This window comes from Planococcus citri, chromosome 2 (assembly GCF_950023065.1).
Source record: "Planococcus citri chromosome 2, ihPlaCitr1.1, whole genome shotgun sequence".
NCBI classification, from domain to species: Eukaryota; Metazoa; Arthropoda; class Insecta; order Hemiptera; family Pseudococcidae; genus Planococcus; species Planococcus citri.
This window is the reverse complement of record NC_088678.1, coordinates 54,671,705-54,692,907: the sequence shown is the minus strand read 5'-3', so window position 1 is coordinate 54,692,907 and position 21,203 is coordinate 54,671,705. Positions and strand designations below refer to the sequence as shown.

General features: G+C 34.2%; 1 protein-coding gene across 3 annotated transcripts in view; it reads left to right on the top strand.

The window, feature by feature from the left end:
• The window catches only part of LOC135836479 (immunoglobulin superfamily containing leucine-rich repeat protein-like), a 379,815-nt gene that overhangs the window by 131,597 nt on the left and 227,015 nt on the right, over nt 1-21,203 (top strand). For all 3 annotated transcript variants that reach the window (XM_065351346.1, XM_065351347.1, XM_065351348.1), the window contains exon 2: nt 13,936-14,027. The gene's annotated coding sequence lies outside the window, so the exon portion shown is untranslated. The remainder of the gene's footprint in view (nt 1-13,935; nt 14,028-21,203) is intronic.

Genomic DNA, 21,203 nt, shown 5'->3' with positions numbered 1-21,203 from the left:
AATCAAAAAGTAAGTTACACATGGCTGTAGATTTTGAACGGATAGACATTTTTTGACCAAAATTGGAGGAAATGTAGTTCAAACATTCGACCACACCTGACAAAATGTATTTTGCATTTGGGTGTGTTGTTCGTATTTTACAGCATTATTAGTGAAGTGCTGATAATAAACAATCGTCCAAATTGATATTTGAGAAAAAATTGATTTTTTAAGCTTACAAAAGAGAAATTTATCGGAAAATCGATTGAGATCCATTCAAGACATAACGTACTAACATTATTTTGATTTAAGCAGTACCTAAATGAAGTTGATTGCTCAGTGATAATCTGCTGAACGTCGACCTCCCACTGAGGTACTCAGCACCAGAAATTTTGCAACCATAACATGAACAATTTACAACGCCAAATCACTTCCTAACTTGAAATAACATTAATATGATATGTTTTGAATAATTCTTGATAAATTTTAGTTATAATTATTGCAACCACCAATTTTTTTTCCGGCTTATTTTCAGCCAAATACCACTTTTGGACGATTGTTTGTTATCAGCACTTCACTAATAACGCTGTAAAATGCGAACAACCCATTCAAATGCAAAATAAAATTTGTCAGGTCTGGTCGAATGTTTGAACTACATTTCCCCCAAGTTTGGTCAAAAAATATCCATCCGTTCAAAATCTACAGCTGTATGTAACTTACTTTTTGATTGCCCCTCGTATGTAGGTTATTTGAGGGAATTGTTTCTGCAACAAAAAGAAAACATTGATTGGGTGGTGCATAATTATATGAAATTTGATCGCAATCACATGTTTGAATTTATGTTTTCTTTTGTGATTGCAATTGAATATTGTTAGTAAGGCATCTATAGCTTCACTTGGGTGAAATCATCCGCCATCTTTGGTGCAAAAAAAAAGTAAACAAACAAAGTAGAACTTGATATGTAATTTGAAGCTGTAGATTGAAAGTCGATTTTACTTCATTATTTTCAATGTGAAGTGCGATTGGGTTTTAATTTTTTCCATCCATCTGCTCGCTTTTGCTCCCATTGGCTATCTTCAAAATGAAACTGAAACAAAATATATTGTGTAAGTTTTGAAATAAGTGTGTATTACAGCGTCTTATTACTTAATTTTAATGCTTGACATAACTGGAAAGATGTAGAACCATCTGGTTTGAAGTCATCTCTTTGAGAATTCATATCCCATCTCTTCAGGCACTCTGCATCTGCAGTAGCTGGAAATTTGAAACCTCTGATGCCTGTAGCTTTACTGAAACGATTCTTGCAATTCTATGCAGCACAGCTCATATTTGGATCAAACTTTCACCTTTCATAACACCTTAAAATGTGAAAGTTCAAATGAAAATAATATCTACTTATATTGATAAATATCACGAATTCACTAACTCAAAATGCCCATATGAAAGGTACATTCAGGTGCACATACTTCATTAACAGATCAAGAGTACTCCTTGAAATATTACAAACCACAAAACAAATTATAAATACTTCAAAATTCAACTATAAAATTAGAAAATGTGCAATACTAAATTACATTTAAACCTATGATAAAAATGTTTGTTTACATTATGTCTTGCACCAAAGATGGCGGATGATTTTACCTAAGTGAAACTATAGGGTCCTATTGTTAGCGTTGATCTTAAAAATATTTTGAAACTTTGAAACTGTAATGCAATCAAATTTTGTTCGTTTTACAGTTTCAAATTTTTGTTACCTTTATTTTTGTATGCAATCGTATTTGGACACATATGCTAATGCAAATGAAATTCGTTAGAAAATTTAGTTTTGTTATTAAATTAACTCTGTTGGTGGCTGGCTTTACCACGCTGTAGTTTTCTGTGTGCGCTCCTTTATGCGAAATCGAATTTCTTGTGATTTTATTTTGTTACACTACATATACATGTAAGTTGGCTACAATTTTATTATCTGCGTATCTCTTCAACTTACCAGCATCCAGAATGGCCTGTGATACTGTCCCGACTGCTGGTTCGGTTGACGGAGTCGCCCTACTTTCTACCTCTACTGGTAGATGATGACTCGTAACTGGCTGCAAAAAAAAAAAAATACACAATGTGTTATGAAAATTTAGTCAAAATGATATTCCAAAACCAATACATGAACTTGACACTTTGTTAACATCCAAAACATAAATACCTAAATACATACATTTAATAACGAATGAATAGGTACATATTTTTTTCGTGCAATAAAACATCTATTTTTTTTGTCAATAACACGAATACCTATACCTATCAACCTATACTTACTTACTTACTTGAATACGAAATGTTGAAATAAAAATAATTTGCCCAGAAAGAAAATCTTGATCTATTGACACTTTCAAGCTGGTTAGGTTGACTGCTATCGCTTGAAGAGTCTTGATGTTTCTTCTGTGACCTTCAGAGTAATTGGCGATCGAAACCTCATCCAGCTTTGCATAATACGCACTCTTTAGTGCTTCGACGTCGTCATACTTCTTTACCAACTTTGCTATAGCCACAGGATAATGCCGTTCTATGGTTGTAACTTTATCGAGTAGCAGTGCTGCGTCGCACGTTAAATATGTCTTTAAATACGTAAAACGTTGAATATCGGTTAAGCCGGGATCCTCATGGACCGACACCTTATAAAATCCCCACCATGAGGGCTACTCTGTGATATGCTTGCCCAAAAACGTATAGGCAACTTGATGCGTTCTAGTTGGACTGCACCTTTGGGCTTGGATTCGTCACTCGTTGACGGCTGTGGTTGCATTGTCGTTGTTGTCATATTCGGGTGAAAGTGTTAAGGTAGAAGAGGAGGGTACCTTCCATATTACCACCATTCAACAAACCTTCTAAAAACTGATCCATTTCAACCTCATTGTCAGGTGGTTCAATGGTATCCGCTAATATCACAATCGGGAAGTGGGGCACTTTGGGGGTCCTAAATCAGGAGCAACAATGTGACCTACCTGTCAATTATTTTTTTAAATTAAAAAAATTCAAACAAACATTATTAAAAAGAGTTCTTTTATTTAATTTATGTAACTTAAGCGTTGATGCTCCAATCGGCTCTCAATCATGATCTTTCTTCATAAATTGATATTTTGATCGATTGGTTTTCTATCAAAGCCTATATAGTTGATCATCCTTGAGTTTAAACTTTATAAGTTGAAAACGATCATCAACAAAAATGCAATCTTCCCAAAATGATTGTAATTTGCAGTGTTTTTAATTTAGTTGTTATTTTAATTTCACATCTTTCATTTAAGGATTCGACCGAAAAATGAAAAATAGCCTCGTCGAAATAGGAACAAAAGTTGAATCTTTGAAAGTTTGAACGGTAAATTAAATTAATAAAATAAATTTAATTTAATATAATTAAATTATTTATTATTAAATTAATTAATATTCATTAAAATAAAAATGAAAAACAAGGAGAATTTTTTATATAAATTTTTTTGATGTTTTATTTTTTTATTTTTTTTTATATTTATAATTAATTTAAAAAACAATTCTTAAGTGACTAGTGAGTAGATAAACGTGAACAAAAAGCAAAACGTTCTTGCAATCAGATATCTGGGTTTAATTTGTTCATCACTATCAAGGAGAAAATACATTTTCGCATTTTCCTGAACGTCATGACTCATGAGAAAGAAAGCTCCTGGCGCACAATCCGCCATCGAGTGGTGAATTGAAACTTATGGAACTTCGAGTACTTTTCGGCAATTATCAATCAAGAGGGGGGAGGGGCAGATCGCGAAGAATTATCAACACATTTCAAACTAATAAAAAATCAAACATTTGTCATCTAATTTTTCCATCTTTGAAAAATAATGCATCGATTAGAAAAAAGTCAAGTTGAAAACATAAAAAATCTGGTCAACCACAATCGAACGTACATCGATGTAAAATACCCTCTAGTATCGCATTCGATAGATACTTGAAAAAACACACCTACGGTTTTAACTCTCATTATTTTTGAGCAAGAAAATGAACGCAATTGAAATGCTTTAGTACGTTTTTACGGATCAGTTACGCTAAAAATCCCCTAGACGATTGATTCGACATCGCCATCCGCCATCGTCGGACGGTCAAGGGGAAACGAGGTACGTGGGAGCGAGAAGACGGTCGAAATCAGTGCCTACGACGTGGAATTAGAAAATTCACACCAACGAGGGTCCACTTTTCTATTAAATCTGCCTCCTCCCCACTCCCCCCTTGGTTCGATTTTCACCAATGTGCGGTGCTGGTAACTGGTGACGTGGTGTGTACCAGGAAGTGAATTCCGAACGTTAACGTGACGAGCAATAAAACACAGATCGAACAGCGTATTCGCAAAGTTATATATATCTACGTAAATGTGGATATATAGTACGAGAATAAAATAAAAACTCTATTGAAATTTAATTTGCCGAATCTGTACTCGCAATGAATATCGACAACAGAGCGCGGAGTAGCGTATACTATACAATATTCTCTCTCGTCTGGGCAAATGTGATGGAAACGCGCTGCGCTGCACGCCGAAGCCCCAGCGAGCGTGATTTCTTTCTTTGTTTTTATCGTAAATTCCAACGGCGGCGATGACGATGACGGCGCGGCGAGAAAAACTCTAAAAACGACCCGAACCCGACGTTAAAATTGATTTATCCGGATGAAATTTAATACTCGAACGTACATCGTAAAAATCAGATACGCGGCCGGTACCACTTTGGCTTTTAAATAGCTTTCGTGACAAAAAAGCCACGCAAGGGGTACCTCGATGAGCTGCGGGTGACTCGTCGTCCCTCGTCCGCCATTATAAAATATATATAAGGAAAAGCCGCAGCAGATCCAAAGTCGCTTAAAATTTACGCGTAGGTGAAGTTAATAATAAACCAGCGCCGAATTATTAATCGACAAATGTACCCGAGCAATGAACTAATATAACTATACAACGAGAAGGACCCAAAAGTGGCCAACGACATGACCCATCGTGTTGGGTAGGTAGGTTAGGTATACCTAAAAATACTCTACAAAAGTTATATGTATGTTTCGACCTTATCGTAGGTGGGTATTATAGTATACTATACGAAGTATGTGGAGAAGAGACAACTCCATTAACACGCATACGAGTACTACATGTATCCTATTCCTCCTATACATCGTATATAAGGTATTCCGCAAAGTTTCCATCAATTTTAACAACATTGTACGCAGCAACGAATCACCGAAGGTATTAATTTTGCGACCGTCTATCTCTGGTTCGGGCAGCCGGCAGCGGCTAAATAAACGTACACAGGGCTAAACATAAATTAACACACCGTTTCCAACTTATTTACTATTTAGGAGAGGAGAAAAAACGGATACAGACATTGCCGCCTATGGTTATACACAGAACTGCAAAGCAGCGCAGCGCAGCAGCGTACAAGCTTCTAGAGTGAACACAAACCACACACCGTAATTAGCTCGAAACGGGTGTAAAATTGAATTAAAAATAAATACTATTTGATATTTGAAATTAAATGGCACGTATAATTTGCGGTCGTCGGTTAATCGTTTATACGAGGGTGTAAGTTGAATTGAAGTTTCTATTAGTATTCCATCGTAAACCGGGCCTCGCTATAGTACTACGTTTACGGAGACATTACGGGTCACTGACCTCGTACAAATGATGCTTACACATACACCGACTTGTATGACTGAACACAACCCAACGCATCGACGACGACGGTGTACAATTTCAATTCCAGCTTAAAAGCGTATTAAACCGACTTCAATCTGATATCAAGTTTATTTATTCCGATCGCGTTAAATACAATAAATATTTTGAAATAATGCGAGTCGAAAATACTTACTTCTTTTTTCCTGCTGCCTCCTGCAGCCTGCCATGCCATTGCCTGACGTTCCTCGTCGTGGCTCTTTCGCTCTATTTACCACACCACACCACACAGCAGCACCAGCAGCCGCGTAGCGTTGTGTCCCTTTAAAACTCTATTCTGTAGTTTTTCGCCACGAGGCGAATTTTTTCCACGTTTTTTTTTTGTACAACCACTCACCTCTGCTCTACAAAGATGGCGAAATTATCGTCGGAATGTTTGAAATGTTTCGCCCTACTATACAGTGTAGCCTCAGCTTACCCTCCATGTTTTGCTCGTTTTTCAAATAATTACTCAAATCCAAAGATTCCTCTCGCCGACAACGCGAAAACTTTTTAAAACATCGAGCAATTACACCCCATCAACCAAAATGTTGAATTTATTTGAGTTTAACATTTTTGCCACAGCTTTTAATTTAAACTTCGCCAAGCCAAACGTGAAATATATTTGCTGACATTAAACGATGCAAATTCGTCGCCAACCACACTGCAGGGGTAACCTTTTCACCGGTACGAGAGGTTTTTTTTCAGTTGATGAAATTGTACGATGTGATTTGTGCATTTTTTGTGTACTGATGTGTCGAGACATGTTGTTTTTCTGTACTTTGGTCGTCTTGAAACATTATTTTAAAGGTGATGTGTAAGGAATAATATCTGTGTATTTTCTCAAAAAGTGAACCGAGTGAAATGAGATTTACAGTTATCAAGATTTCCTTTTTTAACCCACTACTGGAGGCGGAGGCTATTTTTCCCTGGATTTTTCTTCTTTGAGATTTTGACACTTTGAACCAGTGACGTGGAGAGGGGTGGAATACTTATTAGCTGAAAAATATAACGATATCTTCCCTAAAAAATATAGGTACTAGGTAGGTACGGTTAAATTCAGAAGATGACGCGATGCTAACCGGGTCTGAGCAGATCCACTTCGATGTGTAAGGGTCCGATCCAGACGAGATCCAATTCAATATAAAAATATCAAAATGGATTTGATTAAATTCAATTTACCTAATTCCATTCAATTTCATTAGATTACTTTTATAGCTATACAATTTATCAAAATCTGGATAATTTCCCATCAGCTGATAAACGTGCGCTGTAATGCTAAATGCAATTCGGACACGAAGATATCCTTCAACGCTCTGAAGGTTCTCTGGGTAGAATTTAATCATTTTGAGGAGTGTAATAGGGTATCCTGCCCAATCAACCAAATTATGAAAAATTTGAGCTCTCAAAGAAAAAAAATGTTGAAAAATGAAAGTTTTTAAAAAGCTCAAGTCCTTTATTTTCGACAAAAATGACTAGTTGAAAATTTCTTCCCAAAATAATTCGTTGAAAATTTCTTCCCAAAATAATTCAGCTATCTACATAAGTAGAACACAATTTGACAATCGAATTTTTTGAAAACATTTCTAAAAAAAGAATCATTTTTTTGAAAGAAAAGTCATCGGACATTTCCCAAGTTGAACGGAAATAAAAACTTGCCAATGAAAATGATTCTGTCAAAAAAAAGAAGAAGAAAACAAAAATTCAGGTTGCAAAGTAAGGATTTTTCATGAAGTTGAAAAATTCTCTATTTGATGACCTAGATTTTTATTTTCTTTACTTTCTTGTCAAAAATACTCATTTTTCTGCAAGTTTTCATTTGTGTTCAATTTGTAAAATGCTGGACAACTTTTTTTTTCATTTCATTTTTTGAAAATGTTTTTAAAAAGTTCGTTTGACTGATGGTTTTTGTACTGAATTTGAGTGAATTATTTTTGAGAATGATTTTCAACGTGTACCTATTCATTTTTTTTCTTCAAAAATGAAGAATTCGAGCTTTTTAAAAACAGTCCGTTCTGCCATGACCATTCTTTAAAAGCTCAACTTTTTTGTGATTCGGTCAATTGAGTAGGAGGGTGCCCTATTACCTACACTCCTCAAACCAAATAAATCAATTTTCCAGTATGTAAACCTACCTAGAAAACCTCCAAATGCCAGCTTTTTTGAAGAAGGTATTGAGCAATTCTGGAGACTATTCGCGAGTTTATATAGGCCCTTGAAAGCTCAAGAAAATTAAAGAATTTGATAGACCGCTAGACGCCATATTAGATGCCGAAAGTTCGAGCAAGTTCGAGAACTCAGCGACGGCGCTTTCTAGTGGTAAAAATCATTTTCAACCACTCGTCAATGGAACCCTCAAAACCGTCTTGGGTTCGATTATTCCTCTTAAATGGACATGGGAACAAATATTTTTTCTATTTTTTTGCTTTTTATGAATTTTGAAGCTTTTAACCTCCCTTCAGAAAAAAAGTGAAAAATTGACTGAAAAATATCTCGACTTTAACAATATATTTTTCGATTCATTCTAAAATCTTTGTATTGTTAATTGAAGTGCACGTGGGCGTATTCAATTATATTAAGTTACGAATTGTAGCGATTAACCTGATGAGGAAAAAACGAACTGAAAATTATCGAAACAATACTTTAGGAGTTGCAATTTATTTTGATCTTACATAATCAGAATCAAAAGTTGATTGAAAGAAGTTCCAATATTCTTAAGAAATGTTTTTTGTTCTTTCGAAAAATGGGTCCTAGTGGAATTGAATGAAAAAATATTTGTTGATCTGATAAGTGATTTTTTTATTGAATTCTCTTTCTTCAAGTTGAGGTATACTTACCTTTTGATTCTATAATACGTATTTCCATTTCGAAATTTTATATTTCAAATCTTCGCTTCAAAAAGTGGTTACTCATTATATTGACTGAAACATATAAAGACATCTTTCCTTGAGGCCAAAACTTCAAAGAAATTAAACAAAAGTTCTGAGTTGCGTTTGAGAAAGATAGCAATATTAATGTACTCACAAATTCTGGCGTAATTTGCCAGATTTGGGCTTTCGTTTGAACAATTTGTTAAAAACAGAGGTTTGAGGTTTGTTCAAAATGAATGTTCATCTCGACTCAAAATCAGATGAAGATTGAATCGAAACCAAATAAAATCCCAGAGAAAGTGTAAATTTTCTCCCGATTGGAATGAATGGATGGTATCATCCATCTATTGGCTCAGTAGGCCATTATTAGGTGACAAAATATCGTGTGAAGATTTCACCTGGTGGCGAAGCGATTTGTTTTGTTCGTTGAAATATTTCAATTCGCTGTGAATTTTTTTGCAGTACCTATGTAATTTTTAAAAAAACGACATATTATAAAAATGAATTTCGAAGAAGACATGAATGATGGAAGTGTTGAATTATTCCTACTAATGATATTTCTGCCGAAAGGTAGCCACTTTCAATGATATTATAGACAATATTTCATTTGATATTCCAACATTTGAGCGCAATCTTTAACTCATTTTCAAAAAATCTCTGTCCAACTATGTTCTTTTCAAAGAAAGCGAACAAAGAACAAGGAGGTACTTTCAGCATAATGTACTGTCAACCATCTTGAAAAAATCGAATGAAAGGGTAAAAATAGAAAGTAGAAGTCAATTTGTCAGTAAGTATCGCGAGTAAAATCAAAAATTATTATCAAACCGCGAGAAATAATTTCCGAAATTTTCACATTTAGCGAATCAAAAAGCCAGGCTCGAATAAGAAATTAAACCTACCTAAAAAAAATAAATTTTAACGAGCCCGCTAATACCAAAAGTAAACGCTTTGAAGTCGCCTACGGTGAATCTAATTTGAATGAGAAAGACCTACTGTAAAGAAATGACATTGAAAATTCAACCCTATCCGTCGTTAAGCCTTTTATAATACCGTCGATTTGAATAATAATAAGTTACTCTTCTTTCACAAAATCAAATATAGGTGCCTTTCCTTTCGTAGTAAGTATCAATAGTCGAAACGATACTTTCATTTTTTATACCGCTACCGAGGTGTTGATACGCGATCCGAGCAGGATCCTTAAATAAGCCTAAATTTCGAAGAAAAAAAATATCGTATTTTCTTACCGAATGGAAACTTGTTCGTAATTCAACGTAAAAAGATATTATAAAAACAAGGCTAAAAATATCCATTCGAGAATTTTTTTACGCTGATTTAAAACGAGAAACGTGGCTGCGCGAACTTCATGCCTTAAGTATTTAAAATGGAAAAAAATTCATTCTGAAATTTGTGACTCTCGTATTTCACCGCACGTTTACCATCGAATATTACGTATTTCAAATGATGACCAAACACCTTCATTACAAAATGGTGAAAAAACACAATTTTTTGCCTCACTCGAAAGGGTGCGATAAATTCGAGAATATTTCGAATCTGTCTAGTGGTATTATAATATATAAGATCACATACTCGTATTTCCATACCGCGTGTTCCAATCCGCAACCACACGATCACACCGGATGATAAAAAAGATACGCAATGAAGTAGCCTTAACCTTACGTCGTACTGCACCACTCTCTCACTGTACCGCGGTAATGTTGCAAAATTTTTCGAATTTACTGCGGCAACACCTGGATTTTATACAGCTGTCTTATTACATACATTTCGTCGTTTCGTATGTATTTTTTTTTCTTTTGACGTTCCTACCTATTTTTTAAGATATCATGAGGTAAAATTTCACGTATCGATTTTACAATTTTACTCGGTTTTACTTGATTCGATTCTTATTTCTCTCTTTTTTTTTGGAGATTTTTTTTGGATAAAAAGATGCACCTGTTACAGGATATGTATTAGTGAAGAAAAGAAAAAGAGAAGGGTTTACAAAATGCACCTCTTACCTTTCCAAAAAACTCTATAAGTAGCCTAATTACCTTACCTACGTGACTTTGCAAACATTATTTTTATATATATCACTATTGGTCTTGCTGCATGAAGTATGGTTTTATTCCGTTCTGTGACCTGCACCAGATTTTTGGATCATCAAATTAATTGGTTCCGAAAAATTACATAATTTCAGGGTTTTTATTCTCGAGCCGTTTCTTGGGTCTTTCTTCGATCAATTTAAGCAATTGGCATAAATATATTGTGTAGGTATTATGTACAATTTTTGCAGAATTTGATCGCATACTTTTTCATCGTCCATTAAGTAGATCATTTTCTGAGACATTTCATTATTTTTTAATAAACCACAAAAAAGTAGCCATATCGAAGTTGTTGTTTTTTTTAATAACAATGCAATTTGTGGGTAATTTTTTGATTGAAAATTGTTTCGATTCTGCTTGGTGTTGGTTAACAAATTGACAAAAATATCTAAAAATCTTTCTAAATAAAGGAGGAGTATCTATCGATAAGGCCATTTTTTGGGCCCAGACAGTTATCGACTGGACCACTCTTAAAATTTGTAATAAATGTCCCAAATACGAATCCGTGGCTATTTAACCTAAAAATGATCATTTTTGGGCTTCAGGGGTTCCCAAAGTTGTGAATCATAAATACATAATTTTAGGAACCACTGAGTAGATATTATTTTCGAAAACTTTTTCATCGTAAAATATTTCTTTTTGAACCCGATAAAACGTTATGCGAGGTGGTTTTTTTATTTTCAACCCTCGGGGCAGAAATTGGGAGGGGAAAGGGGGTTAATTTTTGGAAAATTTTTGAACCGTACAATTTTGAACCAACCCCTTTGAACCCGGCCAAAAAGCTTTTTACAGTTCATTAGTTTGTGAAAGACCTCCATCATCCACCAAATTTTGAGCTCGATAAAATTTTGCGCTGGTACTCAAAAATCCAATTATCCAATTTTTCGTAATTTCGATTGTTTAGGAACACCTGGAAAACTAGAAACCTGCGATTTGCGCTAAAAGTAACGTTTTGAGGTATTAGCCATTCAATTATCTAGATGGAAATGTTTAATTTGAGCTCCCTCAATAATTATTCGTAATTTTGAACCCCCTTTTTTTAGAGCCCCCCCCCCCCTAAAACAGGCATTTATGCATATTCTTTTTTAATAAATTGAATAATTTACTACTTGAAACTTACTAGCAAGTGCTCGATAATTTCTCGAGCTTTTTTGGGTCAAATTTTGAGATTTTACTTCATTGTTGAAAAAACGTAATTTTCACGATTTCAACTAGGTAAAATCTCAGAATTTGACCCAAAAAAGCTCAATTATGAAAGTTACAGGAAAAATCAAGTGGAAAATTATCGAGCACTTGCTAGTGTGTTTCAACATGTAAATTATTCAATTTATTTGAAAAAAAAATATGCATAATCGCCTTTTTTAGGGGTACTCGAAGTGGGGAGGGGGCTCTAAAAAAAAAAAGGTTCAAAATTACGAATACAGAGGGAGCCTAATTAAACTTTTTCATCTCCATAATTTAATACATATATACCTCAAAATGTTACGTTTAACGCAAATAGGGGTTTCCAAAATATCGAAATTACGAAAAATAGGAAAATTGGATGTTTGTGTACCTACGCAGAATTTTATCGAGCTCAACATTTGGTAGGATGGAGGTTTTTCAGTCGCTAGTAAACCAATGGGCAAAGAAAAAAGCAAAAACTTTCCTGCAATCAGCTAAAATGATGATACGTATGTAGGTATCTACCGTCAGTGGCGTAGCCAAGGGAGGGCGAAGGGGGCCATGCCCCCCCCCCCCCTTTCGAGCGAAAATTTGAAAGGAAACATGCAAAAACGGACGTTTTTTTCTTGTTTGGACCCATTTTTTCTAAAAATTTTCGCTCCCGCTTCGCTCGAGCAGTAATTTTGCCTTCATTTTTATGATATCATCACACATCACAATAGATTACCAGAAAATTACCCCTCATTTCAATTTTTTATGCCTAAAAATCTGGTTTTGCCCCCTCCTTGAGAAAATCCTGGCTACGCCATCCACTGTCTACCGTATAAACTCGTTTCGACTCTGCAATCGCGACCCTCGAAAATAAAGTCTGATTTTTGAGAACTTGGAAAAAAATTAATGAGGTGAACTCATGTCAAAATCTCAAAATTAAATTTTTGACTTCTGTCACACTTTCCATTTCAAAAACTCAAAAAAAATCAAGTCGGACATTTTGTGAAACTTTTCAAAAGTGAGAAAAAATTCTAAGAAGTTTCTATCAATTTTTTTTGTGATCTATTGGTACCTATTGGCAGATTAATAGTCATAGTTGCTGAATCATTGGTAATTTTTGGTGAAATACCTACTCATCATTTTTGATCAGTAAGTAACTGGTGATTTTGATTACCTACGTTTTGTTGGGTGAGCTGAACTGAAGAGCTTAGCCAAAAAAAAATCGACGATTTGGCATCATCCTCAGATTTTGAAACTAAACCCATGTAATCGAATTTTTACTTTGCCAGATCACCTCTAAATTTCAGTTGAAAATTTCCAACTTTGTCAGTTTTCAACCGATGTTTTTTTTCAAACTTGCGAGTATGTTGAACACCACCAAGGCTTATTTTTATGGAATTGAAAAATAATTCAAGCATGCCTCTGGGCAAAACGCGGATTTTCAGCTTTTAAACGTCACTTTTGATCACTTAATGCAGAGGTGCAATTATTTTTTAAAAATTTATCCTACCTAGATGTACATACAATACAATATTGTTTTTTTCAAAATTTTTTATATCAGTGGAAGGCCTCCATAAAAATTCAAAAAATTGCTTATCTCACTACTTTTCTCGGCTAAATTAGAATATTTTGGCCGAAAAAATTATTTTTCGCAATATAATGTATCGTAAAAAAAACTAACTACATCATCAACCCGAATTTGAACCGAATTACAATTTTCTCTATGTTTCATAAGTTATGACTTATTATCGAATCCCGCTATTTTGGGAACCTCGAAATGCCTCCAGGGGTGGCCAACCCGACCAAAATCCATCCATGGACTAACATCAACTCAAAATCCTCGTACATAAAATTTTTGATACCTACATCCATTTGTACCAACCTTATTTTTTTTTTTCTATTTGGAAAAAGTGCTGTAATCACAGTTGAAAAAAAATCAAAGATTGATCAATTCTTTCACGGTAATTCAACCAATTCGAGAAACTTTGTTTCCTCAATTTTGAGCGTTCAGTTGCCTGAAAATTGAGTTATTCTCACCTATAAAATGGTGAAAATTTGTACTTTTGCTATAATACATTGATGTTTTACCTGTCTCCACCATAATTAATCCTGAGTTTTTTCAATATTGTAGGTTTATGAACGAAATTCACGAGTATTCTATCATCACGCGGCTCGACGACTGCGCAGTCTTGTCGACTCAGCGTCTTTCTTAGCATCTAGCAGGTAAGCTTTTGCGATGATTTAGCTTAAATCTTATAGTATATTAATTTTCGTCATTTTATTCGCGAGAAAATACTACGTTAAAAAAATGTGAACTTCGGGTCACAGAATCGTTAGACCTTGGAGAGGAGTTTATTATAGACAATAAAAAATGTCGTCTGTATAGGCGATGATGTTGATTTCGCATGTTTTTTTATGGTCTTAAATTTTAACGACTGCTTTAATAAAAAATTTCACTCGAGAAATAAAAAGTAATTTTTAATTGACGAAGATTTGATAATCGATGCAAAGAAAAGCGAGCCTGACCAGCGACGCTAAGACAATTAAATTAAAATAATCGTAAAAGTACGAGAAGTCGAATAGACGACAAAAAAAAAGCACATCGATTCGACGAGAGGAAAAAAAATGCATAAAATTACGAATAAGTACGTATATTTTTTGATTTACATAAAATCTCACCAATCGTAGTGTGGGGTAGGTACTTTGGGCTCGAGTATAAGAAAGTTCCACGAGCGTGAAAGTTGAAAAAGATTTTTCTTCGCGATTTAACTAACAGTAGTTTTTACAAGTTGTAAATTTTATTAGAAATTTTCCTTTATTTCTCGAAATATTACCAGGTTTGTAGTAAAATTATCGTTTTGACTTTTCAAAACTCCAGAAGTATCTGTAATTAACGGAGTCCTAAGAAGAAAAAAAGAGTGAAAAACTTGAAAAGTCACGCCGAATGAAAAATTCAGAAAAAAAAATGTCGCGTTCAAGTTTTTTCCCCTTCTCGCTAACTTTTGTCTGATACTCTTGTACTATAATGAAAGAAGAAAAAATATAGGTACAACTTATTTGGAAAGTTTATTTTTCTTAACGGACCATGAACTAAAAATTGTAGCGATTTCGATTTTTTTTTTAAATTTTATATCTTTTGTGTCGGTATTTTCGATGTTCGACACGGACTCGTAATTTCTCAAGGGATTACCGAAGCAGTGGTACCGGGTTACATTTCAAAATAAACTTCTATAGTAAGTTGAACTGTCACTGTAATATCTTATATATACTACACACACTCGCAGTGGTAAGTTTTTATGCTATAGCCTTGGAAAAACAGCTACGTCGAATTTGGAATTATTTTTCGTAAATTTTACTTCATGCGTCGAGTTTCAAAATAACTCCTCGCGTATAGTCTCAGTCTGGTCGTATGAGTTTTTGAGGGCTTTAAATCCAACACAATTCTTAGGCCTTGTGAAAATAATTTAATGGAGCAGAAAAAAAAACAGCGAGGGGTGAGCTTTTGATCTTGTATAGGGTTAACCTAATGCAGTATAGCGAGAATGCTTCCAGTTCCACATGAAAAAACTCTATAAAAGAAATTTTCGTCATAAGATAATTTTTTTCACTTCTCTTTTGCTCCCAAAGAACGTACTCGTATTATAATTTCGCAATTTATTTTAGCAATTACTCGTTGACAGGAATCTTTTTATAATTTTTGAGGTTTTTCGCCTTGCTTTCGTTTTCTGCTTGCGCTGCTTTTTCTTAACTTTGAAAAGCAGCTTTTTTACTTTGTGTGTAAAAATAATATGCTATAGGATACGCAATGGATGGCGAATTCTCTGAAAGGCTTTTTAATCGGTCGTAGTAATTTCCTTTGTGCGAAGTTTACGTTTACGTTCGGTTTCTATCAGTGATGTTTTTGTTATGAAGTTGAGAATTGTTTACCTAATTCTTTATCTATTTGAGTCCTGAAAATACTTTCTTTGTTCATAACCGCGCTTGTTTAATAGCGTATCTGTTTTAGTGTGGTTTTTTTTCGCTCGCTGCCTTATCGTTACCTTATCGTGTATTTTGGGAGCATTCGAGAAAATATTATAAACGCTTGGACGAGTTTTTTCGCCGAGTAAACGATGAAGTATTGGAAGCTTAGGTGATGATGGTTTGAAATTTAATTCTTCGAATTTGTTTCTCTCTTTTAATAAGGATGTGAACTACTGAACTTTGAAGATTATTGGTGGTAGGATTTATCCTAATTTGTGAAACATGAAAAATCCAAAAATTTACTTGTTTGGTGTTGTGAATCGCGTCAAAGGTGCGTCATAGACATTTACTATCGCGTCTGCAATATTGTTTCTCAGTTCTCTCAACTAGTAAATGTGAGAATTATTTTCATTCATACAATGTCAGGTTTTTTGCCACAAATTTTTATTTTGGGATTCTAATCATGGGAAATTTGTCTCTTCCCCTTGTATTGAGCTTCATACATTTCTAAATCCTGGGAAATTCCAAGCATCATGCTCAAATACATACCTACCTCATTCTTTACACGGAAAAAAAAATTTGGGTAATTTTTACTATTTCAGCATAGTAACCAGATCCCATTCAAAAATATAGTGATTTTTTTTACATATGACATTAGTAAATTTTACTATGACAGTAATAAATTTTACCTAATTCTAGGTAAAATGTATTTTTTGGCTGAGTAAAAATCACTATTATTTTTGAATGGGATCCGGTTACTAAGCTGAAATGGTAATTTTTATTAAAAATTTTTTCCGTGTACGTACCTAATTATGATCTCATCCTTGAATAACAGCAACATTGTGGATTGGCGAACGATCTGATGCTCCAGTATGGCTTGAAACTACCACCAGTTGATTTCAGTGGTCGAAAATGCAAAACCTTTCTTACCAGATTTGAGCCCATGGACGTGGATATGGAAATTTATGGGTATACTTGAATCAATCAGAGTTATCAGAATAGCTGATCTGAATTTAGTGAGAATTGGCACTGCGACGCAAAGTGGCTGACATCTAGCGGCGAACGCTCAAAATGCTGAAAACGGGTCCAGTTGTACAGAGAGCATAGAGAGAAATCGCGTTTTTTAATTTTTACGCAAAAACAGTAGGGTTTTTTACCAATTGTATAGGGCATTATTTGAAGGGAATTTAATTTCCGATTTTTTGGTGTAAAAAAAAATGAATTTCGATCATTTCCAACGCAACAAATTCAATTTTTGTGTAGCAATTTTCACCCGTTTTCAGAATTTCACAAAAAAATATATCGGTAAATCCAATTTTTTTAATTTTCTCAGTAATCAGCATTTTCTCCTCTTTACATTAATATAATCACCAGATTTTTAGCTTCAATACTCGCGGAGAAATTCAATTAAAAAGTTGTGAAATGCTGAAAACGAGTGAAAGAAATTATCAAAATTCAATTTTTTTTACACCAAAAAATCGGAAATTAAATTCCCTTTAAATAATGCCCTATACAATTGGTAAAAAACCCTACCGTTTTTGCGTAAAAATTAAAAAACGCGATTTCTTCCTATGCTCTCTGTACAAGTGGACCCGTTTTCAACTTTACGTTTCGGCGCGTAGCAGCGCGCTCTATGTATCCGTCGCACAGCCAATTGTATGAAATATCTCTGCAACAACACTTATGTAAAAAAGCTTGAAAATTGCAAAAAAATTAATAATTTTTATGATGATGTTATAATATTTTAAAAATAACATAAGAGCACATATAAAGCATTGAAATCATTCAAAATTACCACCAAAAAAATACTTCAAGTTGACTATAAAACTTTAAAAATCATTGAAAATCATAAAAATACTGATCAAATTTCAGGAAAACTTTGCAAAATTCAGCAGGACTTTGCATTTAACAAATCTAAACCAATTTGGATCATAACATGGTAGATTCAAAATCTTCGTTGGATGTCCAACTGGATACGGATCATAGTATGTACATTACAGTTGGATACAGTGAATAGACATCGATGTACTTGATTTTTCCATTGATACCATCAGCTGTCTTCTTAAATTTGAAGACTTCAGTACACCTACCAAAGAACACATCACATGGATTCAGTGGCTCTATTACTTGGTTGTTGATCACTGATCAGGTAATGGTTCTCACGGTATTCACGAGTCTTTTTCCATTGACACTCCCACATCTCAACTACTGTGTACCCAGCTGTTTGAAGCTGTTCTGTTCTCTCCGCAGTTTTCTGGTATAGATCTCCCATGCATTCGTGATTCACCCGGTTAGTGGTTTCTTCATCATAGCAATCAGGGCATCCGTGCCAGAAACAACCATGGAATTAGTAACTATGTGTTGGATGAGGAATCAAAGCCATCAACATTAGCTCCACATACTCTTTTCTCACCTTCATTGCTAGCATGAACCATATTAGGGTTATCAAATGAGTTTAACCAAGATACTTATTGAAACCTTGAAAAACTGATCATGGAACACCTTATTGTTCACAGCAATTGTATCAGGCTTCAAGTATTTATTTTTATACAAGGTCATACAATCACTGGCAATAGTGGTGTAACAGAATGGAACCAAATTTTCACATTCCAAAAAGTCCTCCCTGAATTTCAAACATCCACGGCGCAGAATATCAACATCTGAACTACAATACTGAAACTGTTCACTTTTCATATCGAACTGGTAATGTTCTTCATCCTTTTGTTTGTGCCATTTGAGGAAATCTTCACGTGCTTCTGGTTTCATTATGTCAGGACAATAATTTTTGATAAATTTGATGATGTTATAATATTTTGAAAATTACATGAGAGCTGAGAGCACATGAATAAAGCATTGAAATCATTCAAAATTACCACCAAAAAAATACTTCAAGTTGACTATAAAACTTCAAAAATTATTCAAAATCATTAAAATACTGATCAAATTTCAGGAAAACTTCACAAAATTCAGCAGAAATTTTACCGAACGTCTTTTTAAAAAATTTAAAAACGCGTATTTGAAACGCTTTAAAATTATTTAAAAAATTGTAAAAAACGAATGTAATTTCAGCAAAGTAAAATTCGTTGAAATTTAGTAAGAATTGCACAGATAAGCAATTGGTGAAATAGTGTTGTTTTCCTGTGCATTTATAAGTTTTGGGAAATTCTGCTCAAGTCTCATCAGTTTTTTGGTGATTTTTTTGTCAAACGATTATATGTCGCTTTTGAAGTGAAGTTACGTCATTTTTACATTGCTTTAACGATTTTTGCGCACTTTTATGTCATTTTGAAATTTTTTTGAAGACGTTTGATGTAATTTCGCAAAAATTGTTGTCATGTTTCGTAATTTTTTATTAATTTTCTGGCTTTCTGAGTATTTGTATGTCATTTTGAATTTTTTTTCAAGATGTTTGATGCAATTTTTGTTGAATTTGCTCAAATTTTTTTGAAATGTCATCATTTTTTTGTAATTTATTATTTTAATTTTTTCAATTTGAAGAGTTGGTAAATTCACCAGAGAAAACTTAACACTTACTTTTTATGTAAAAGGAAAATCCGCTCAATATTACCACAGGTTATTTAATTTTCTTCTTTTTTTGCCTTAGATTTAGTCTCGCCTCATTCCTCTCCCCGTCTCTATTTTTCTAAAGGCCGTTTTTAATATAAGAAATCAAATTTTCTTAAAATCTGAACGAACTATATATTTCCACTCCTCTCCTCGCTGTAAATGTTGTCTTGAAAATTATGCATATTAGATTGGATCGTGAAAAAAATAATAAAAAGCCGGATGATTATGTGAGCAACTTCAGTAGAGACTTTTTTTTTGAGTGGTTGAAAGTCACAGTGCTCAAAGAGAGAGCATTTTCGAAGAAATTCTGGGTTTTTTCGCTCTAGCCCCTACCCAACCTGATTTGGGAAAAGTTGCGTTGTTCCAGAAGATAGCCAGGAGACGGAGATTTGTATTTGAGATTCTGCGTCGACCCAGACCATTATGGCATGCCGTACAATTCCATGACCACTTTTAATGAGGCTCTACTATTACTAAGTATGTTGAGAATTCGCAAACCTCTTTATTTCGGGGTAAATTCGTGTTTTGAAATTGTTTATTCTCAAATAAGAATTTTGCCAAAATATCAAAACATATCATTACTTATTATCATTTCATTTTCTGAAATTGGGGAAGTATTTGAGAATGTAGTTGTGCCAATTTCAGAAAATCGAGAAAGTGGTACTCAAAAACTTACCAAATTTTTAAGAAATTTTTGAAATTGGCAACAATTATCTAAGAAAAATTGAAATATTTCCCCAGCTCCAAAAATGACATCTTTTGTTGTTTTGGATTGATTAATACGAAAAATATTGGGGGGGAGGACATTTTCAAAACATGAATCATCCAAAAATAAGTGATTGCAAAATTTCAATTGCTCGGTAGAACTCCAAGTGGTTTTAGATTTGATCAGTGATGGTCTTGTTCGACGTAGAATCTCAAATACATATGTAAGGTAAAGTGCCCTAATATGAGAACTCTTTCGTAGGACTAGAATATCTCTGAATCTAATTCGTCTTTTCGAATGCCAATTGCAGTAAAACATCCTCAAACACTCCAAACTACGAGCCCCTTGTGTTGAAATTTGTTTTGATAAAATTTTATGAGACCCTATGTTGTTTTTTTTAATGAAAAAAAGTGAAACACGATTGGAAAACTATAATTTTGGTTGATAAACAATACAAATCGTTTTTAAATGATATTTTCCGAAAATTATACCACACCGTCTTCTTTGCTCTGCATGTACAATGTGACTTGAAATTGCATTTTGAGCCAGCTGAATATAACACAGTTACCTACTTAACTCGTTTCTCTCAAAACTCGATACCACACAATCGTATTTTGATAAAAAGGAAACTGTATAGGTATAAAGGTCGAAGGCGATAAATCCATTTCTGCTTTCGCAATACCATACATTACCGAATGGGAAAACACATATTCAAGCAACCTGCAGCACAACGCCGCCGACGACGATGGATACCTACCTACAGCTCTCATATGTACGTCGTCGTCGGTACCATATACATATGATGCAGCTTGAAAACGTACATAATACGTTTCATTTACCATTATAGCAGGCAAATAAATCGGCAAAACGTTTCTGAACGGCGCGTTGTTATAGCAGGTAGCCAAATCACGTATTCCCTGTACCATACCTCAAGGCAGGATTTCACCGACAACTTGGAAATAACGTCTGGTATAAAAAAAATAAAACATTTTGCATGTTACGCGGCTACGCTTTAACGTTATTTTGAGGTGAGCGAGAAAAGATCTCTTCGGGGATGAATTCAGTTTGAAAAAGTACTCCAACTTTGAAACGTCGCCGTCGGCGAATCATCGCTGTATACGTTGTTAAAATTTACGCACATATTGTTTGCATCGTTTGGTAAT